The sequence below is a fragment of the Gopherus flavomarginatus genome, chromosome 8 (genome assembly GCF_025201925.1).
Source record: "Gopherus flavomarginatus isolate rGopFla2 chromosome 8, rGopFla2.mat.asm, whole genome shotgun sequence".
NCBI classification, from domain to species: Eukaryota; Metazoa; Chordata; order Testudines; family Testudinidae; genus Gopherus; species Gopherus flavomarginatus.
In genome coordinates this window covers 81,032,373-81,047,237 of record NC_066624.1, presented here as the reverse complement: position 1 = coordinate 81,047,237, position 14,865 = coordinate 81,032,373, and the positions used below count along the sequence as shown (strand labels likewise).

Here is a 14,865-nt window from a genome sequence, read left to right as displayed (position 1 = left end):
TTGCCTTTTTCATACACCTAAAGGTTTGAGAGAACAAGGTAGGTTGGCAAACAGCCTATGCTGAAGATGAGAATCAGGAATTGCTGTCACATAAAGCTTTAACTAGTTTTTCAAATGCTCCTTAACTCCTTTTCTAGTGCAGCCTGTATAGTTCCTTATTCTGAAAACTCGCTGACTAACATGCAGGTAGCCATAGTCGTCGTCTTTCCTTAAAAGAAGAAACCCATAGCTCAATCTTAGTTTTTATCTTTAAGACTGAAGCAGTGGCTGAGCAAGAACTGATTAAATACATCTTTCTGCGCAGTTATTCACTGATCATAATTCCAGCCCTGTGAAACACAGACTTTAGTGACAACTCTGTATACTACAGGAATCAGTGCCAAGTAAATGACTTTCTCAACATGAACAACAAATTAATTCCTTTGAAAGCTCTGCTTGCCTCATGTCACAGGACATCACAATCTCACCTACCTAATGTCAGCTGTTTTATTTGCCAGATTGTGTTGCTGATCTCCTTTTACATTCTGTAACGTCCATAAAAACAGGGCTAATTCATGTTTTAAGAGACTATTCCAGCAAATGAATTTCTATTTATATAGAGCTGTAAATATACACAACTTTTTTTTGCAAAAGCTTTGGCCTCCCTTCCCAGCCTGTCCAAGATCCTACTTGAAGTTTAGCCGTCCAGCTCGCCTATGGTGGGGGGCATTAGGTATAGGAAGATGTGGAAGTACTATTGGTAAATTTAGGAGGACTTTGTAAACAGTGGACCTTAAATGAGAAGAGGGGACTTTGAGGAGGCTCAGAACATAGGCTGAGGTAGAAGATGATACCTTGATAGCTAGAAGGGGACAAGGTAATCTTATTCCAATAAAAGATATTTCCTCACCCATCCTCTCTCTCTAATATCCTGGGACCCATGGGGCTACAACTGCATGGCATACAACAGTAGATAAAGGAGCATTTAAAGGATAGAGGAGATAATGAACAGTAGGCAATGAGGTCAGAGTTGTGAAGAGTATAGGAACCTGGCACTGGAAGAAGGGAAGCTTTGTAAAGAGATTTGGGAAGTGTAGTGGCATGGTTGGAGTAATGAGAGAGGAAGACTAGCCTAGTACTTGTCGGGGTATGCCTGCTCTGCATCTGCGAGCGTGCCTCCCATTGTGGGTAGACATGTGCTAGTACACTAAAAATAGCAATGTAGTTGGGGTAGCATGGGCAGCGGCTTGGGCTAGCCACCTGAGTTCAAACCTGCCTTGACCACCTGGTTTTTTTTCTGCAGTGGTTAGCCCAGTCCCACTGTCCATAGTACCCTGGCTACATGGCTACTTTTAGTGCACGTCTGTTTACTTCTGTCCATAGTGTAAGTATGTCCCTGGACTTGCTAGCCAAATGGCCTTGTGCTCATCTACAGAAGACTTTTCTTGTAAACTGGTTTGGGATTAATTTTATTTATTTATTTTTTTTTAAAGGCATGACAGTATAAAGAGGGGCTAACTTATGCATTGTTGACCTAACTCATTTGAGTGGAAGCAGGGCTAACCTATCATTGTGTGCTTGTAAAAAATCTCATCCTAAACTTTCAGATCAGGGTCAAATGAGCAAAATAAATATTCACATCAATTTGTGAACTTTTTTTTTCAAGAAGTGCAAGTTGGGTATTGGATTTTCCACTCAGTCAGATAGTACCCTTTAATATGACATATATAGCTTTGTGTAGCCTGTGTTTCTACTTCAGGATTTAAAAGAAGAAAAAGGGAAGAGATCAGTCACATGTGTGACTGAACAGAAACTCACTTCACAATTGTAAAATTTCTAAAATGCATATTTACCTTAGAATATTCTAGGTGTGTAGCAAAATTTCAGTTGAAAAATCACTGTGCTGAAGAAATGTTAACCTCTGTTCTGGAGTTGTCATAGGGCATTAGGGGAAATGTGCATATTAAATTGTTTAGTTTTTCTAAAATGGTATGAAAGTTTTTCATTTTACTCTTTTAACAGTAAGTTGGATTTCAGTACAGTGAAGTTAAATATATGGACATTGCTTGGCCTGACATTTTCCATCTTAGTCAAAGGCGTAAACTGGCAGGCCAGAGATGGACTTTCAAAAAGAAAAACCATGGGGAGAGACCTCTACAGGCTCAGGATAGGAACCTGGGGAGAAATTTAGAGACCCTACTACTTGAGTTGGTAGGAATCATAGAAGATTAGAGTTGGAAGAGACCTCAGGAGGTCATCTAGTCCAACCCCCCTGCTCAGAGGAGGACCAACCCCAGCTAAATCATCCCAGCAAGGGACTTGTGAAGCTGGGCCTTAAAAACCTCTAAAAATGGCGATTCCACCTCCTCGCCTAGGCAGCCCATTCCAGTGCTTCACCACCCTCCTAGAGAAATTGTTATTCCTAATTTCCAACCTAGACTTCTCCCACTGTGACTTGAGACCAGAGCTGGCTTTAGGGCGATTCAGCGGATTCCCTGGAATCGGGCCCCGTGCCCCTAAGAGGGTCCACAATGTCCCGAAGAAGCTGCCACCGAAGTCCCACCGCTGTCTTTGGTGGCAGCTCAATTGCTGCCACGGAGGAAGGTCCCTCCGCCAAAGGCACCAGCAGCCGATTGAGCTGCTGCTGAAGTCTGGGCTCTGTCGTCGTCGGCAGCTGAATCGCTGCCGCTGTCTTCAGCGGCCTTTCGGCATAGGGACCTTTCTCTGCGGCAGCAATTGAGCTGCCGCCGAAGACAGCAGCGGGACTTCAGTGGCAGCTCCTTCAAATTGGGCCCTGTGGTGCCTAAAGCCGGCCCTGCTTGAGACCATTGCTCTTTGTTCTGTCATCTGCCACCACTGAGAAGGTATTAGGATTTCTGCCAGGATGCTGTTCCTCAACCTAGTTGGGTGTGTTTTTGGGAGGTGGGCGAACAAAGATGTAGTCTTGCCTAATAACTTTCCCCAGCAGCAATATGAAATTAACACTAGGGTGACCAGATGTCCTGATGAAATCGGGACAGTCCTGATATTTAGGTGTTTGTCCTGCGTCCCCGACTGATCTGTGGCCGGGACGCAATTTGTCCCGAGATTTTGTTCCACCGGCAGCACTTCCCTTTTTAGTTTCTTTCTTTTTTTGCTGCTCCGCCGGCAGCACTCATGCTTTTTTTTTTTTTTTTTTCTCTCTCTCTCTGCCGGCAGACACCCCTCCTCCCTAATGTGTCCCGATATTTTTCTCCCTCTCATCTGGTCACTCTAACACTATTTCCAGGATTATGAAGATTATCCCTAAAACTGATGCTGTAACTTTTCTCAAAGTTTGTCGATTCACATTAGGAAGGCGCTCTGCAATCATGAAGACTTTCTCTGCAATCATATGGACAGAAACTTATTTTAAAATAGCTTAAAGCTGCTATTTTCAAAAATAGGAACCTATAGTTGGGGTCTTAAGTCACTTTATCTAAATATGGAAGGAACTAGGATGTTAACTTGAGGCTTTGAAAAAATCTTGGTCTAAATTCTGCTTTAAAAATGATTTTAGCCGCTCTTGATCACTAGGGAAAGGTTTCCACTTTTCATGAGTAAAAAGAGTTCTAAAGCCCTGAGAGAGGCCTTGGCAAGCTAAACTTGCTTGAGACCTTTACAGCTTGTACCTTTTCTAGTTTACTGGTAAACACACTTGGAATAACTATTAAATCACGTATTAAGGGACTTCAAAACTGAATCTTTGCTTGTTACTCTAAATAACTTGTATGAATATTGTATTCTGCGTGTTTTTTCTGTGTGTGGGGGGAACACTGAGTATTACTACAATTTATCTGTTAGACTTGCCTAAAGTTTTTAGAGTCAAACTTTTTTTGATCACTTTAATTATATTGTGTTAGAAATGATAGCTAAATTGGTGCAAAATTTGGATTCAGTTAGCCATTGTAAAGCTGATTTTTATTGGTATAATTTAGTAAAATGACTACACAATTTTTAAAAAATTCTTTTAACTAAGACTTTAGGTGAGTTGCACAGACTGTGCATCTCCTATTATAAACGTAACTCGCTATGATACAGAAAATGTTTGTTAAATGTGTACAGTTCATTAATCAAAGCTGATAAACCAAATGGTTTGTGACCTTGTAGCCACTTTGAGGTCACTCAAGTAATTTTATTTTTTAATTTTTTCATGTAAAACACTCTTAAGGATTTGGGCAATCACTTTTCTGTTTTGAAAGGAGGTAGAGTTATTAACATGGTGCTTTTTTTTTTTTTAAGGATAGCTGAATTCTTTCAAGTATTAAGCAACTGAGTTAGCATAAAATGTACCTTTTTTTTATGTGAAGCCAGGGAAGTAGATAAATTGTTATCCCAGAATTGCAGTTGTAGAAATCACTCTTTCCTTCCAAAACTTGTTGGTCTCTTGACTCTCTGTTGTGTTAATCTAGCACTGAATAGGGTTTCACCCTGATCACTAACTCTGTTTTTTTGCAATTAACTTGGACAACAGGTACCTTTGCTTGAATTCAGTTTGAACTGTAGCAATCTGATGCATAATGTTGTTTGAACTGTATGTTAGTGTATTTTCTTTATATAAGATAAGCATTTTTCTGCTGCTTCATAGCCAGTAGAGGGAGCACAGATAACTCTTCCATAGCAGGGTTCATATCATTGAAGATTATACACAAGTAAGGCTCTGTGTTAGTCACAAATTCCATGACTTCTGCAGCGGCCTGTGTGGCTGACCCCAGGGCCGCCCAAGCAGCTAGCCCTGGGGACAGCAACACCGGTCATTGCAGGATCGGCTCTACAGCCACATGCTCGGGCAGCCCCATAGCCAGCCATTGCTCTGGTGGAACCGGGCAGTTGGCTCTGGGGACTACCCGAGCAGCAGCCCCAGGGGCGGCCAGAGCAGCCTCTTGTCCCCCCTAGGTTCCTGCTCCTCTCTCTTCCTCCTCTTTTCCCCCTCCCCCCCCCTCGGATTCAATCGGGTATTTATGGTATAAGTCATGGATGAGTTACAGGCTCTGATTTTTGTGTTTCTTGCCCATGACCTGTCCATGGCTTTTTTTACAGAAGAATACTGGTGACTAAATTGTAGCCTTATGCACAAGTGATCAAAGAGCAGTTAGTTTAAAATTCATTTAGAAATTACTGTTTTTTAAAGACCAAAACTGATTTGATTTTTTTTTTTTTTCCTCCCTTCAGTGCTGGTTAATACATCCTGGTATGGTACCTGGTCCTGTATTCTTACATCTCTGAAATACAGTAATTCCTTGCTTAATGTTGTAGTTATGTTCCTGAAAAATGTAACTTTAAGTGAAACGATGTTAAGTGAATCCAGTTTTCCCATAAGAATTAATGTAGATGTGGGGGATTCCAGGGAAATTGTTTTTGCCAGAAAAAAGGCATTATATATATATTTTAAACAAGCAATTTAATACTACAATCATTCTGAAGCTTGGTTGAGGTGATAGAGTCAGAGAGTGGATTGTCTGGCTGCTTCTCTTGCTGAGCTTGAAAAAACACGTTTAGAGGTTGTTTTGCTTTCCCTTTTTTTTTTTGCCCCCCCCAATAAATTTCTTTATAGCAAGTCATTAGATGACCAACTCCCCTAATCACTTTGGAGCTGCATTCCCTGTCAGGATCGTCATCACTCAGCATTTGTAAGTCAGCTTTGATCATTTGGAAAGCTTCAGAAAGACTTTTTGGCAGTCAAATTTCAATGGGTTGGTGGTTATTCTACTTCTTGGCCCTCTTCTTCCATTGCTCTTGTCACCTCTAGTTACATCAGATCTTCATTGGTTAACTCTTCTCTGTGTGATTGCAGAAATTATGTAACATTGGCTTCTACTTCATCAAAACCTGCTTTCTTGGCCAAGCCGAAGATATCTTTCTTCATCGTGGGGACAACATCTTTAAATACTTTAAGTCATTGACACTGTCAGGCCACAGCTTCCCCCACAGACCATTCATGCACGCCTGAGTAACTTCAGCCCAGGACTCACTAGTGGTGTTGATGCACTTCAAGATGTTGTAGTCATGCCAAAATTGCTGGATCATAGGTTTGCATTCCCCATTGGTGCCTCTGAGCTGGTCGAAAGTATGGCATAAATAATGTGCCTTCAATGCAGCGATGGCTCCTTGGTCCATGGGTTGGATGAGTGATGTGGTATTAGGTGGCAGAAAGACAACTTTGACATTTTCGCACAGGTCGTCCAGGTTGATTGGATGAGCCAGCGCATTATCAATAAGCAATAAAATCTTGAAATCAAGGTTTTCCTTGGCACAGTATTCCTTCCATGCAGGGACAGCATACAGAGTCAGCCATTCTGAAAAAAATAGCTCTAGTTATCCATGCCTTCTTATTGGATCTCCAAGTGACTGGAAGTTGTTCCTTTGAAAATCCCTTGACAGTGTGTGGTGTTTCAGATTCGTACACTGTCAATGGTTTATCTTCTTGCTTTTAGGTGGTAATGCTGCCAGAGACATGGTTAGACGGTCTTTAGCTGCTTTAAATCCGGGCTCTGTCTTCTCCTCTCGGGAAATGTAAGTCCGCTCAGGCATCCTCTTCAGTAAAGGTCTGTTTCATCGATATTGAAGATATGTTTAGGGGAATAGCCACCTTCATGAATTATTTTCTTGAGATAGTCAGGGAATTTTTTAGCTGTTGCTATATCAGCACTAGGCACCTCACTGTCCATCTTGATGTTATGTGGGTGGAAGCACCTCTTGCACCAAACACCAATCAAACCATCCCCGACTTGCTGTGAAAGTCTCTGTCTTTGACCCTTCACCTTGGTCTCTCTTCAAATTGTCATACAAACTTTTTGCCTTACTTCTAATTTTGCTAGTGGTACAAGCTATGTTCCACTGGTTTTGGTCCTCTGTCCAGTGAGAGAAGACTCTCTCCATGTTTTCCAGCAAACTACTTCTTGATCGATTTTATTGTAGTAGCATTTAAGCAGTGTTGCACACAGAGCACTAGCCCTGATCTTTTCGGCATTGTACTGAATTGTTCTCACAGTGGTCGGAGTAAGACCTAGAGCGATGCCAATGTCTACTGCATGCTCGCCTGCATCAAAATGCTTTAAAATGTCTAATTTAGTAACCCAAGCTAATGGTTTCTTGTTTTTGTTTTGTTTGCTGTTAGTGGTACTGCTAGGCACTCCACTATCACTTGCTGGACGCTTTTGACTCGTGATCCTCCTCCGGACACGCATGCATATGCTACTCTTCACTCCCTTCAGCCTGGAGTGGCCGGGGTCATGCAGCATCAATCAACTATTGCAAGGGAAAGAATTTGGAAAACCCATGTCATTCTGCATGGTAATCTGCTCCCCTACTGGAACCCCTGTGGGTTTAGGCTAGGACTAGTTATGGAGATTCTTTCTTTCTTGCAGGTTCTTACTTTCACAGGAGCCTTGTTGGAGGACCAAAGGCCTCTCTTCCAGGGTGCCCTGGAAAAATGGCCCCACTGTATCTCCCCTAGTAACCATGCACTCAGCACCGGGGCAGCATTGCAGCCAATGTAGTAAGAGGAGGAAAATAACGTTTGCTGCAGGGCTGTGCCCCTCTCTGCTGTGTGCATGTAGGGGCAGAGAGATGCAGCTGGCATTAAGTGAATGGCAAATCTGTGCATTTCAGACTTTCATGGGAGCAGGACCAGGTTCTGTTCATCTCTGCGCTGCTTTCCCCCTTGCTATGGTGAAGCAGGCGCTGGAATGCTATTCCTGTAACTTGCTTTGGGCGGGCTGCCACCCCCCCCCGTGTTCTTCCCACCCTCAACTGGAGGGAGGTGAGCAGATGGAACATTATTCTGTAGCAAGACAGCAAGGCAGGGCCTCTGCTATGTGCCACCCACAGCAGCTTTGCGGGCAGCTGGTGGCCTTGCAAGCACTTGGTATAGAGCCCTATTCCTGAGCAGGGCTGTTAGGCCATAAAGCAACAGTGAATCTTGTGGCAAGTGGGGGGTGTAGTGTACATGTACTGTGTGTTCACAAACATACTGTACATACAATACAGTACTAAAGTTGGGAGGGTCTCCTGCCTTACCCTACACAGGCACAGCCCACTGGCACTGGAGATGAGGCAGGCAAGGAGGCTGAAGGTGCTGTAGCCTAGGAGAAACACATTGCGCAGCAGCGGCAGCTTCCCCTGCTCTGCCAGCACCGGGGGGAGGGCGCAACCCTCAGCCTGTCCACTCTCCCCCTTCCCCAAGCCCCATCCTTGACCTGCCTTTTTTCCCTCCCTCCCCCACTCCAAGTTCAGGAGGCAGGGGCAGGGCTGACAAGGGTGAGGGGAAGCCAGTACAAATTACCAAGGCTTGGCGGTCTGGAAGGGGGCCTGGGGCCCCCGCTTCGGCCCTGTTTAGCCCGTCCGCCCTTGCTGGGAGGCCTGAACTTTTTTCAACGGGGCCCGAACCCGCTCTTGGGGGCCCTGGGCAGGGGAGGAAAGGGAAGCCTGCCCTCCAAGTCCTCCCTCGTGCCTGGGGCAATCAGCTGGCCTGCAGTGTTTTGGAGGGAGGAGCAAGGACTCGGTGTGCAGGCTCCCCCTCCCTCCACTGCCACAAGCCAGCTGATTGCCCGCGGTAGGAGGCAGGGGGGGAAGAAGGGGGAGCCTCCTTCCCTGTTTTCACTGTAAAAAAAAATAGTATTTTCAGTTCACCTAATATAAGTACTGTAGTGCAATCTCTTTATCATGAAGGTTGAACTTACAAATGTAGATTTGTGTACAAAAAAACCTGCATTCAAAAATAAAACATAACTTTAGAGCCTAAAAGTCCACTCAGTCCTCCTTGTTCTGCAAATGTAACCAAACTTGTTTTGTGTGAGCAGTTGGTTGAAGATAATGCTGCCTGCTTCTTGTTTACGATCTCACCTGAAAGTGAGAATAAGCATTTGCATGGCAGTATTGTAGCCTGTGTCACAAAATATTTACGTGCCAGATGTGCCAAAGATTCATATGTCCCTTCATGCGTCAACCACCATTTGAGAAGACATGCGTCCATGCTGATGACGGGTTCTGCTCGATAACGATCCAAAGCAGTGTGAACCGACGCATTTTAGTTTTCATCATCTGAGTCAGATGTTGCCACCAGCACCATTTGGGTTCTGTAGTTTCTGCATCGGAGTGCTGCTCTTTTAACACTTCTGAAAGCATGTTCCATATCTCATCCCTCTCTGATTTTTGGAAGGCACTTCAGATTCCCAGACCTTGGGTGGAGTGCCATAGTTACCTTTAGAAATCTTATGTTGGTACCTTCTTTGCATTTTGTCAAATTTACATTGGAAGTGTTCTTAAAATGAACAACATGTTCTGGGTCATCATCCGAGACTGCTATAATATGATACATAGCAGAATGTGGGTAAAAACAGAGCAGGAAACATACTTTTCTCCTTGAAGGAGTTCAGTCAAAATTTAATTAACACATTATTTTTTTAACAAGTGTCATCAGCATGGAATGATGGCCAAAGCATGACGGGGCATATGAATCTTTAGCACATCTGGCATGTAAATATCTTGTGACATCAGCTACAACAGTGCCATGCGAATGCCTCTTCTCATTTTCAGGTGACATTGTAAATAAGAAGCAGGCAGCATTATCTCCTAGTTTCTCTTAGTGATTGGCTGAACAAGAACAAGGACTCAGTGGACTTGTAGGCTCCAAAGTTTTACATTGTTTTGTTTGAGTGCAGTTATGTAACCAAAATAAATCTACCTTTGTGAGTTGCACTTTCATGATAGACATTGCACTACATTAGTTGCATGAGGTGCATTGAAAAATACTACTTTTATCATTTTTACAGTACAGTATGATAAAGTGAGCACTGTACACTTTGTATTCTGTGTAATTCAAGTTGATATATTTGAAAATGTAGAAAAAAGTTCAAAATATTTAATAAATTTTAATTGGCATTCTATTGTTTAACAGTGCAATTAATTGTGTGAGTTAACTGCCCTACTAAAAACACTTTGTGGACTGAATGTCCCCAATACTGTAGAAGAATTCAACACACTTCTTTAAACTTGTTTTGCATCCGATTAAGTCTGTCACTGTGCAAAGAAGTTTGTACCTTTTTTGTTTCCCAGTTCAATCTAAAATATCATCTTTCCAGGTGTCTCATAAATGAGTATGGACATGAAAAAACAGGTTAGGTCCCATGGGAATAAAATCTAAGGGTGCATCTATGTTACAGGGACTATAGCAACACAGCTGCAGCAGTAAGTGTCTACACAGTGATGGAAGGGTTTCTTCCGTAGTTGTAGTAAATTCATCTCTCTGAGAGTTGTTAATTAGGTCAACAGAAGAATTCTTCCCCACAGAAGACACAGCTTAGTCAATGGGCTAGGTCAACCTAAGTACATTGCACAGCGTACACATTTTTTCACAGCCCTGATCAATGTAGCTAGGTTGACCTGAATTTTAGGCGTAGACAAAGCCTGAAGGTTAAAGGAGCCGAGAAGAGCTGGCAGTTCCTTAAGGAGACAACATCAAAGTCACAGTTGTCAACTATCCTGATGCAAAGAAAAGATTAGGAAAAATTGATGGAAGTCAGCCTGGCTCCGTCAGGAATTCTTCTATGACATGAAAATCAAAAAAGAAATCTACAAAAAGTGAAAACATGGACGCATTGTCGAGTACAAAAGAATTGCACAAGCCTATAGGGACAAAATTGGAAAGGCCTAGGCACAAAATTAGTTGCTCCTAGCAAGGCATATAAAAAGCAATAAGAAATTCTTTAAATATACTGGAAGAAAGAAAGGAACCCGCTTCTTTCATACTTCACAATGAAGTGTTTTAGAGCTATCAGCTCTCCCTCTGCTTTCTTGAGGTGGTCTTGCTTCAGTCTTCACTAAAAAGGCTAATGGTGACCAAATGCTTAACATAATATCAACAAGGAGTAAGGCCCACAAGCCAAGATAGTAAGAGAAGAGTTTAAAGAATATTTAGGTGTATTAAGGTAGGCAGGGCCTGATGAAATTCATCCTAGAGTGCTTCAGCTAATTCCTTAAGTATTCTCAGAACTATTAGCAATTATCTTTTGAGGGCAAGTGCGGTCCCAGAATCCTGGATAAGGATTAACATGGGTGAACAAAGAGAGGATCTGGGGAATTAAGACCTGCCAGCCGAACTTGAGTATGTGGAACGATACTCGAATTATTAAACAATCGGTGTATAAGCACCTAGAGCAGTGGTCACCAACTGGTCAATTGCAGAGGATCTCCCAGTCGATCAGTCTCCGGTGGCGTAGTGTGGCTGCTGCTAAGGCAGACTCCCTGCCTACCACAGCCCCATGCTACTCATGGAAGTGGCCAGTGGAGCCTTGCAGCCCTGGAGGTGCAGGGGTCTTCCTCTGCATGTTGCTCCCGCCTGCAAGCACCGCCCCCTGAAGCTTTCCTTGCCGGGAGAGCTGCGGGGCAGTACTTGCAGAGAGGGGCAATGCACAGAGCCACAGGTCCCCTGAACCCCTCGCTAGGGGCTGCAGGGGCATGTTGAGCCCTGCCGGGAGCGGTGTGTGGCCAGGGTAGGCAGGGAGCCTGTCTTAGCCTCGCTGCATCTGCCGCCAACTGGGAGCCCCTGGATGTAACTGCTGCCTGGCAGGAGGCCACACCCCAACCCTTGTTCCTGATCTCCCCTCCCCCCCTCCTGGAGCCAACCCCTCATACCCCCTTCTGCATCCTTTGCCCCAGGCTTAGCCCAGAGCCCCCTCCCGCAGTGCAAACCCCTCGGCCCTAGCCCAGAGCCTGCACCTCCTCCCAAACTCCAACCCCCTGCCCCAGCCTGATGGAAGTAAGTGAGGGTAGGGGAGAGTGAGCGACGGGTGGGGCTTTGGGAAAGGGAAGTGGTCTCAGGGAAAGGGTAGTGTAGATCCTAGGTTGCCCTTAGATTCAAAAAGTCATCTTGGCATAGAAAGGCTAGAGACCATTGACTTAGAGGTTAATAGGGCTATAAAGAATAGCCAGTATGGATTTGTCAAGAACGAAGCTAACCTAATTTCTTCCTTAGGCCAGTAAACACTGTCTAGAGGATAGTAAGGCTTTTAACAAAGTCCCACATGATTTTCTTATTAGTAAACTAGGGAAATGTGGTCTTTATTAAATTACTACTAGGTGGGTACAAAATTTTTTTGGAAAAACTCAGTTATCAATGGCACACAGTCCAACTGTGAAGGAGTGTCTAGTGGAGTCCCACAAGCGTCAGGACTGCCTTTGCAACTAGTGAATATTTTCGTGTGGCTTGGACAATGGAATACAAAGTGTGCTCATAACTCACAGATGACACCAAGGAGTTGCAAGCACTTTGAACTGGATTAGAATTCAAAATGACCGTGGCAAATTAGAGGATTGGTCTGATTTCAACAAGATGAAATTTAAATAAAGACAAGTGTGAAATAAATACTACACTTGGGAAGTAAAAGTCAAATGCACAACTACGAAGTAGGGAATAACTGGCTAGGCAATAGTACTGCAGAAAAGAATTCAGGGGTTATAGTGGATCGTAAATCGAGTGAGCTATGTGATGCCATTCTTTAAAAAAAAAACAAACAAAAAAAAAAAAAACACCCTACAGTATCAGTCTTTTAATAAGAAGAGCAGTGTTTGTATACAAGTCCTGGGAGGTGATTGTCAGGCTGTACTGAGCACTGGTGAGGCCTCAGCTGGAGTGCTGTGTCCATTTCTTGGCACCACACATTTGAAGCAGGATGTGGACAAACTGGAGAGAGCCCAGAGAATAGCAACAAATATGATAAAAGGCTTAGAAAATTGGCCTATGAGCAAAGGTTAAAGACTGAGCATGTCTGGTCTTGAGAAAAGATAAGGCTGTTGGGTGGGATCTAATAATAGTCTTAATACATTAAGGGCTGTATTATAAAAAGGATGGTGATCAGTTGTTCTCCATGTCTGCTGCAGCAAGGGAGATTTAGGTTAAATATTAGAAGAAAAAGCTTTCTAAATTACAAAGATAGTTAAGAACTGGAATAGGTTTACAAGGGAGGTTGTGAAGTTCCTGTCATGGGAGGTTTTTAAGAACCAGTTGGACAAATACTGTTCAAGGATGGTCTAGGTTTACTTGATCCTGATTCAGCAAAGAGGGCTGAACTAGATGACCTCTCAGGTAGGGCTGGAAGGACATTTTTTTGAGATTCTATTAATAGCACCAAATTATTAAAAGAAATGATATTCTACAATTCAGGAGCTCTTCTTTTCCTATGCATTTAATTTAAAAAAAAACACACACCTTTTTTAGGGTCTGAAATCTGACTCTCTTTGAAAATGCTCTTCAAGAAATTAAAACTTTTTTGTGCTGATTCCTGCCTCCAAAGCCTAATTAGAAGGGGCTTTCATAGCCAGTCTTTACTTAACTCAGTTTTCATTTACCTTTTCAGTTGACCTAAGCTGAATAACATGTCCTTGTGAAAATAATAGGAAACTTGCGTAGAGTCCACAGCGGAGTAGTAACTGCATATTCATACATAAGTTTTTTTTTTTTTAGGACTAGCTATTTAAAATGGTGAATTTCATAAATGGCAAGACATTAAAAAAATACAGCATCAGGTGTTCATATGCTAAAGTGGGCACTATACAAAATTCATTCTTCTGGTGACACATCTATCCTGAAAATTTAGCATACTATATTGTGATTGGGCTTAGAAGTCCCAGTCACAACCCCACTGGGCTAGGCGCAGTAAAAAGTAAAATTTCTGTTCTGTCTTAGATTCTTGGCTTGTCAGGGCAGGGACCATCTTTGTATCTTAAGACTTTAGAAACACTGTTTCACAGACAGTTTTCATTTAAGAATCATATTTTGCTATACACTTGGGCAGTATGGTAACACTGAATGAATTTTTGTCCCCTTAAAGTTAAGATTTGGCATACAGTTATGGCTGAGATAGGCTTTAAGATCTAAACCCCTATTTTCAGTTTAACACATATTTAAAAAAACACACTTTGGACTGCCATTCTTCATGTATTGGGTCTTGTGGGGTGGTCTCTTGTTGCATTTCTGTACAACCAGAGAAATGAAATATTGTGAATCTTCATGTCTAGACAGTGATTATAAATTTTAGTTGTCTGCACGACTCTCAGAGGCTTGGAATGTAGTCACAAAACCCAGTGCAGGAGGGGTGGGGAGGAAAGTGCTGCAAAAGTTTACCCTAGGAGTAAATCTATGGGGTTTGAAGCAAAAGCACTCACATCTCCAGTTTCAGAAAAGGCAAAATTCTTCACTTTTTCAAGCTACCTTATGCTCTCTTATAACTCAGATGGGAGAACTTTCATGTTATCTGAAGATAACTGTTTTTACCTTGTTATTCTTGCCCACTTGACTGGATTGCCTTGTGCTTCACCTAGAGAGAGTTGCATTGAAAACAGCATTATTTGTCCCTTTTAGGAGTTAATCCTCTCCCACAGATTGTTGGTAACATTAAATCAGAAAACTGATCTTAATAACTAGGCGCTGTGAAGGGAGATTGTATCAGGGGAATGTTGGAGGAAAAAGCTGACGAGTAGATAAACATTTGACAAAAATCTTGCGTTCATGTGAACATATGTAATAAAAAGGTAAGATGAATGATGGACAAATTTTCTTTAAAATTAAGGAAATTAAATGCTAAAGGAAGGTGTCATGATAGTCTTGGAGATTAAAGATCTCTAGCTAAAACAAATACAAGCAGATCATGGATAAAGGTAGTGCAAGCCTCTGACTATTGACTAATATACATGAAATCTGATTTTGAGCACTCCACATCTATGGGATGAGGGTCTTACTTCCTACACAATATTTCACCTTTTTGGACTACTCACGTGATAGGGACTCCGATATGTGAAGACACTGACCTCAGCGTTTCACATAAGCCACCAACTGATATCTAGACCACCTACTCTTAGTCACTAACTTGA

At 42.7% G+C, this 14,865-nt stretch overlaps 1 protein-coding gene across 11 annotated transcripts in view; it reads left to right on the top strand.

Moving 5' to 3' along the window:
- TRIP12 (thyroid hormone receptor interactor 12) overlaps positions 1-14,865 on the top strand; it is a 183,188-nt gene that overhangs the window by 67,862 nt on the left and 100,461 nt on the right. The window lies entirely within an intron of this gene.